We start from the raw sequence: 5,984 nt of genomic DNA on the forward strand, positions 1-5,984 counted from the left end.
TGAGAGTCTGTTTCAAAAAAAAAAAAAAAAAGGTGGTTTTTGGTTTTTTTGTTTGTTTGCAGTTTTTGGCCAGGCCGGGTTTGAACCCACCACCTCCAGCATATGGGGCCAGCGCCCTATGCCTCTGAGCCACAGGCGCCGCCCTGGTTTTCAGTTTTTGAGGCCAGCTATACATTACCTCAGTAACCCTAACAAGTAATTCCGTGAGGTGAGAGCCAGTAGGGTTAGCGTCACCTTTGGGGATGGAGGGCTGTGGTTTTCCAACGGGGCTGCGCATATTAGAATCATCAACTAGCGAGTTTTGAGTCCCGGAGATTCTGGCCGGACTGACTTGCAGCCCGCTTACCGTGACATCAAAAATTACAAGTTGGGACCTCTTGGAAATCTGATTGAGAGACAGCGAGCTATCAATGATCATCATGGCCAATCGCCCGCTTTGCCGGAACAGGGTGTGCCGGACTGCGCCTCTCCTAGTCTAGGACGCCGTCTCCTTGGCGACAACGCAGGTTTACTTTTCGCCTTTTGGGTGTAGCCGGCTTCTGTTGGCAGGACAACCAGGGGTCATAGTTAACCGGTTTCTGTTGCCATGACAACTAGGCGTCCTAGTCGCCCCCCCCCCCCCGCTCCACTTTCGCATCAGCATCGGAGTTAAGACGCGTTGGGACCACGTTTCCCACCAGTCCCCACTTGTGCTCCCACCTGCCTTGGCGGTGGCCTGACCCCTCAGTACCGCGGCGGCACAAAGGAGGCGGGAGGAAAGTTCCGTACTGAGTGCAGGGCAGGGACCAAGGAACTCGTGCGGACCACCTCCAGCGAGTCAGTGGCATTCTGCGTGAACTCACGACCTCAGCCTGAGACGCGGGGGGTCCCGTTACCACCCGCGCGCGGAGGCCGGAGGCTACACCCACTTCCGGTTCTCGTGCTGCGGGTTGGCACTGACCACTGCCGGTGGGACCTTCAGTTCCGGGCGGGTTAGCCTGATTGGTCCTGGCTCCAGTGTTTCCCGGTCCTGGGTGTAATCTAGGCTCGCGAGGGGGAAGCGTCAGGCCCAGGACCGATTGTACCGGCTGCAGCTCTCGGAATCAAGCCCACCTTCTTGCTGTGGCCAAGGCCGGCCTTTCTGCTGCCTCTGGTCCTGTCTACCGGCCTTTGCACTTGCGGTTCACCTTTCTCTGTCTCCAGAGCCGGCTCCAGCCGGCCCCTCCTCAAAGAGGCCCGAAGAAGCCACTCTCCCAAAGCTCTCCAGCATTCTTGTTTAATGGTCACGTCTTTTTTTTTTTTTTTTCTTTCTCTTAAATCATCTCCTTGTGTGCGCTCCCCTTAATTCCGTCACTGTCAGAGCAGGGTACGACACTGGCTGCACCGTGGTCTCCGATCCGACCCTGACACAGTTGATATCTTGCGGGTGCTGAAGCTTGCTAATCCTTGAGGCACTGCGGGAAGGACAGGCACAGAGGGAGTTGTGTCTGTACTCAGAAGACATTCTTCTGCTCTTTGTGGTGTACGTTCTTCCCACTATGTGTACGTGTATAATAGGACATATGGGTTAGGTCTGTGTCCACTGGGACTGTCAGTGAAGGTGGAGTTGATCTGTAACCAGAGAGGTGGAGCCACTCTGGGCTGGGCACTTACCCTGTGTCCTTCACACCTCAAAGCTGCCGAGGTACATTTTCTTTCTTTCTTTCTTTTTTTTGAGACAGGGCCTCAAGCTGTTGCCCTGGATAGAGTGCTGTCGCATCACAGCTCACAGCATCCTCCAACTCCTGGGCTCAAGCAATTCTCCTGCCTCCACCTCCCGAGTAGCTGGGACTACAGGCACCTGCCACCATGCCCGGCTATTTTTTGATTGTAGTTGTCACTGTTGTTTGGCAGGCCAGGGCTGAATTCCAACCCGCCAGCTCAGGTGTATGTGGCTGGCGCCTTAGCCTCTTGAGCCACAGGCACCCATCCCAGATGTACATTTTCCTTGCACACCCTCTGGGGCTGATAAGATCTCACTGGGGTCCAGACTTTATGAAGATGTTAAACCTCTTTAACCTTTCCATGTGTGGGGTCACCCCGTGATTCTTCAGGGTTCAGCCTTGGATGTGTTAATCTCCCAGTCCCCCTGTCCCTTGAGATGGCTGTTCCACGTGTTGGTCTCTATCAGCAGCCCAGAGGTCAATTAGAAAGGCTGGGCAAGCTCTCAGGGTGCAGGGCATACCCACCTGGGGCAGATGGGAAGTCACTGTCAGAACAGGCTTGGAACAGGTGCAATGCAGGACCAGGAGTGGGCTCCTGGGGCCTGGGGACCCAGAGCCTGGATCATCTTTGCTGTGGTCTGATTCAGATCCTGGGTCCATGGCTGGAATGTCATCCTGAGGAAGGAGAAATACATCTTATACTTCTTTTTTCTTTTTTGTAGTTTTTGGCAGGGGGCTAAGTTTGAATCCGCCATCTCCAGCATATGGGGCCGGCACCCTACTCCTTTGAGCACAGGCGCTGCCCAATCTTATACTTCTTAATGATCATGAGCCTGAGAAAGCAGCAGGCAGCTGAAGAACTCCTCCCCTCAAAGATAAAAACAAACCTTACACTACGCTAAAATAACCTTGGAAAAAACTGTGTAACAAATAGTAGCACCTTGGTCTCTTGAAAAACCTTTTCATTAACTCTTTGTACTCTTTGTTGTAACTGTATCTATGGAGCTGATATTAAGTTGAAAAAAAAAGTATAAAAGAGTTTGGAAAAACCTGTTCCCTGGAACTCAGCATTTCATACCTTGAGGCACCTGAGTTCTCACAAGCAATTAAAGGTTCCTTCCTCTATATCCTTGGTATAAGTGTTTGTCTATTTTAATTTGCTGTTTTCCTGCAACAATCCAGGTACAGGTGGTGTATAGTTGGACAGTGTAGTGTTGGAGCAGGGTCACAAGATGAGGAGACTCAGCCATGGAGCACAGTTTCCACCTGCTGTGTCTGGTGCTAGGATAGGGTGACCAGATTTTAACATTTGTAAAGCGGGACAACATGGGGGGGGGTTGGGGAGCCGGGCAGGGGACAGGGCAGGGCAGGGCCTGACAACAATGTGTTATGCCCGAAATTCTTCCAAAAGACCCTGGTAGACAAATCCGAGACCACACTCCAATGTAAAAGGCAAGAGGCGAGGTTTTTTATTCAGACCAGTCTGGACCCTCCCGGCATGCAAGCCTAGGACAAGCCCCGAACCCGGGGTTGAGGAAGTTTTTATGGGGTACAGAAAGCAAGAAGGGTAGGGTCAGATACGAGTACACTTTTCATTGGTGGTTGGTGATTTCATTAGGAAAGGGGGAAGTAAAGGAGGATTTGCATTGGTAGCTGATGATTTCACTAGTAAAGGTGAATTTGGATTGGTACAGGTGAGGGGTGGGGGGTCCCTTAACCAGGGGCTAGAGTTGGTGCAACCCGGTTACCTGTATTTCAAGGTAATAGAAACTTATTGTTTATTATAGCAACTATTTGCCTAAGGTGACTCAGTTTACGGCTCAGTGGCTGTGCAACCTGGGGTGGGGGGAAGTAGCAGGGAGTGGCCCTGCAGGTTTCACTGGCAGAGGTCGGGGCGGAAGGGCTATGCGGTAAACAGCTAGGTAGGGGGCTTGTACCGTGGCTTGTGCTGTAAACAACAAAATGGAGCTAGTTTGGCTCTCACAAATGCAAACTTTGATAAGCAGTTCTCAATAATCACTTCTCAACAATTATTTGTTATTATTACAGGTTAACATTATAAAATTAACAAAAATAATGTAAAACTCATATTCTGGCAAAATAGCCACATGGCAGCCGAAACCCATATATTCCCTTCCTGTTCTCTCGCCTGTTGGTGCATTCTTTCAAAAAATCGGGACTTTTTAAAAACGCTGCGGGACACGGGACAAAGTGTTAAAAAGCCGGAAGTCTGGTCACCCTATGCTAGGAGGCAGGTTCTTGTTGCAGCAGTCAGGCAAAAGAGCATGGAAACAGGGTGACTGGGGACCATTATGAAGGTGCTCTTTGTGTGTGGCTAACAGGCACCCCTCTCAGCAACTCCTGCTAAAGAGGGAGCTCCTGCTGCTTTAGGACCACCTACCTGATTTCCCAATCCTCTCTTTCAGATAGTCATCTGGGATCAGGGATCCATTATAAGGGATCAGGAGAGTCCCCAGAATCTGGGCTTTCTAAAAAGGATTTGTTCTATAAAATTTGGGTTCAGTCAAAAGGCTACACTCAAGGATCCATGTGGCCCTGAGGCCACAGGTTCCCCGCCCATGTACCACCAACTCATTCTGTTGAGGGTAGTGGACCATAGCTCACAGCAACATTAAATTCTTGGGCTTAAGTGATTCTATCATCTCAGCCTCCTAAGTAGCTGGGACTACAGGCACCCCACGCAACGCCCAGCTGTTTTTTTGTTGTAGTTATCGTTGTTTAGTTGGCCTGGGCCAGATTCAAACACTCTAGCCTAGGTGTATGTGGCTGGCGCCCTAACCTCAGGGCTACGGGCACCGCCAGCTTTCTGCCTTTTTGATATGAGTAGATTAGGTATGAGTATATACCTGGTTGAAGAAAATGCTGTCACTCCAGAGTTATGTCTCTGATGTGGAAAGTATATTTGGTTGCTACTCTGGTGTACAGTTGGCTTGGCCATGTGTGAGAAGTTATTGTATTATTTTTACCTAGCAATTTTGAAGACCTTATTTTTCTCATTACAAAAATCCTGCTTAAAACAAATTAAAAAAAAAAAAAAACCCTTGATCCTCTACAGTGCTGTACTGGTGACCAAGGCTCAAATGATATCCTAGATGTTGCAGAGTGGGCAGACATCTGGCATGATGTGGGCAGGAACACTTTGTTGACATAGGTGCATTCTAGTTTTTATTTTTAAGATATAATTCATGTGGCAGTGCCTGTGGCTCAAAGGAGTAGGACATTGGCCCCATATGCCAGAGGTGGCAGGTTCAAACCCAGCCAAAAACTGCAAAAAAAAAAAAAAAGATATAATTCACGTAACATAAACTAACCATTTCAAAGTGTACAATTCAGATTGGATTTCAGTAAATTTTTTAGTTTAGTTTTTTTTTTTTTTTTTTGTCTCACTACATCACCCTCAGTAGAGTGCTATGGTGTCACAGCTCACAGCAACCTCAAACTCCTGGGCTTAAGCGATTCTCCTGCCTCAGCCTCCCAGTAGCTGGGACTACAGGTGCCCACTACAATACCTGGCTTTTTTTTGTTGCAGTTGTCATTGTTGTTTAGCTGGCCTGGGCCAGGTTTGAACCTGCCATCCTCAGTGTACGTGGCTGGCACCTTAACCACTGTGCTACAGGCACCGAACCAGTTTTTTAGTTTTTTCTTTTTTTTAGAGACAGAGTCTCACTATGTCACCCTCGGTAGAGTGCTGTTGTGTCACAGCTCACAGCAACCTCCAACTCTTGAGCCTAAGTGACTCTCTTGCCATAGCCTCCCAAGTAGCTGGCACTATAGGTGGCTGCCACAACACCCGGCTATTTTTTTTTTATTGTTGTGGTTGTTGCAGTTGTTTAGCTGGCCCAGACCGGGTTCAAACTCGCTGCCCTCGGTGTATGTGGCTGGTGCTGTAACCACTGTGCTACAGGCGCTGAGTCAATTTTTTAGTTTTTAATATATTCACTGTGTTGTGTGACCATCATACTTAATTCCAGAACACTTTCATTGCTCCAGAATAAAACTCCATACCCATGAAGCAGTTAGTCCTCCTTTGTCCTTCCCCTAATCCCTGGCAATAACTATTCTAAGTGTATAATATAAATGAAATTATACACTATGCGGTCTTTTGTGATTGACTTCTTTTACTTAACGTGATGTTTTCTGAGGTCCATCTATGTTATAGGATGTCTCAGTACTTCATTCCTTTTTATGGCCGAGTAATATTCTATCTTAAAGATATACATTTTGTTTATCCATCCATCATTTGATAGACTTGGCTGGTTTCCACCTTTATTTTATTTTTTT

This window comes from Otolemur garnettii, unplaced genomic scaffold (assembly GCF_000181295.1).
Source record: "Otolemur garnettii isolate 467f Iridium unplaced genomic scaffold, OtoGar3 scaffold00091, whole genome shotgun sequence".
NCBI lineage: Eukaryota > Metazoa > Chordata > Mammalia > Primates > Galagidae > Otolemur > Otolemur garnettii.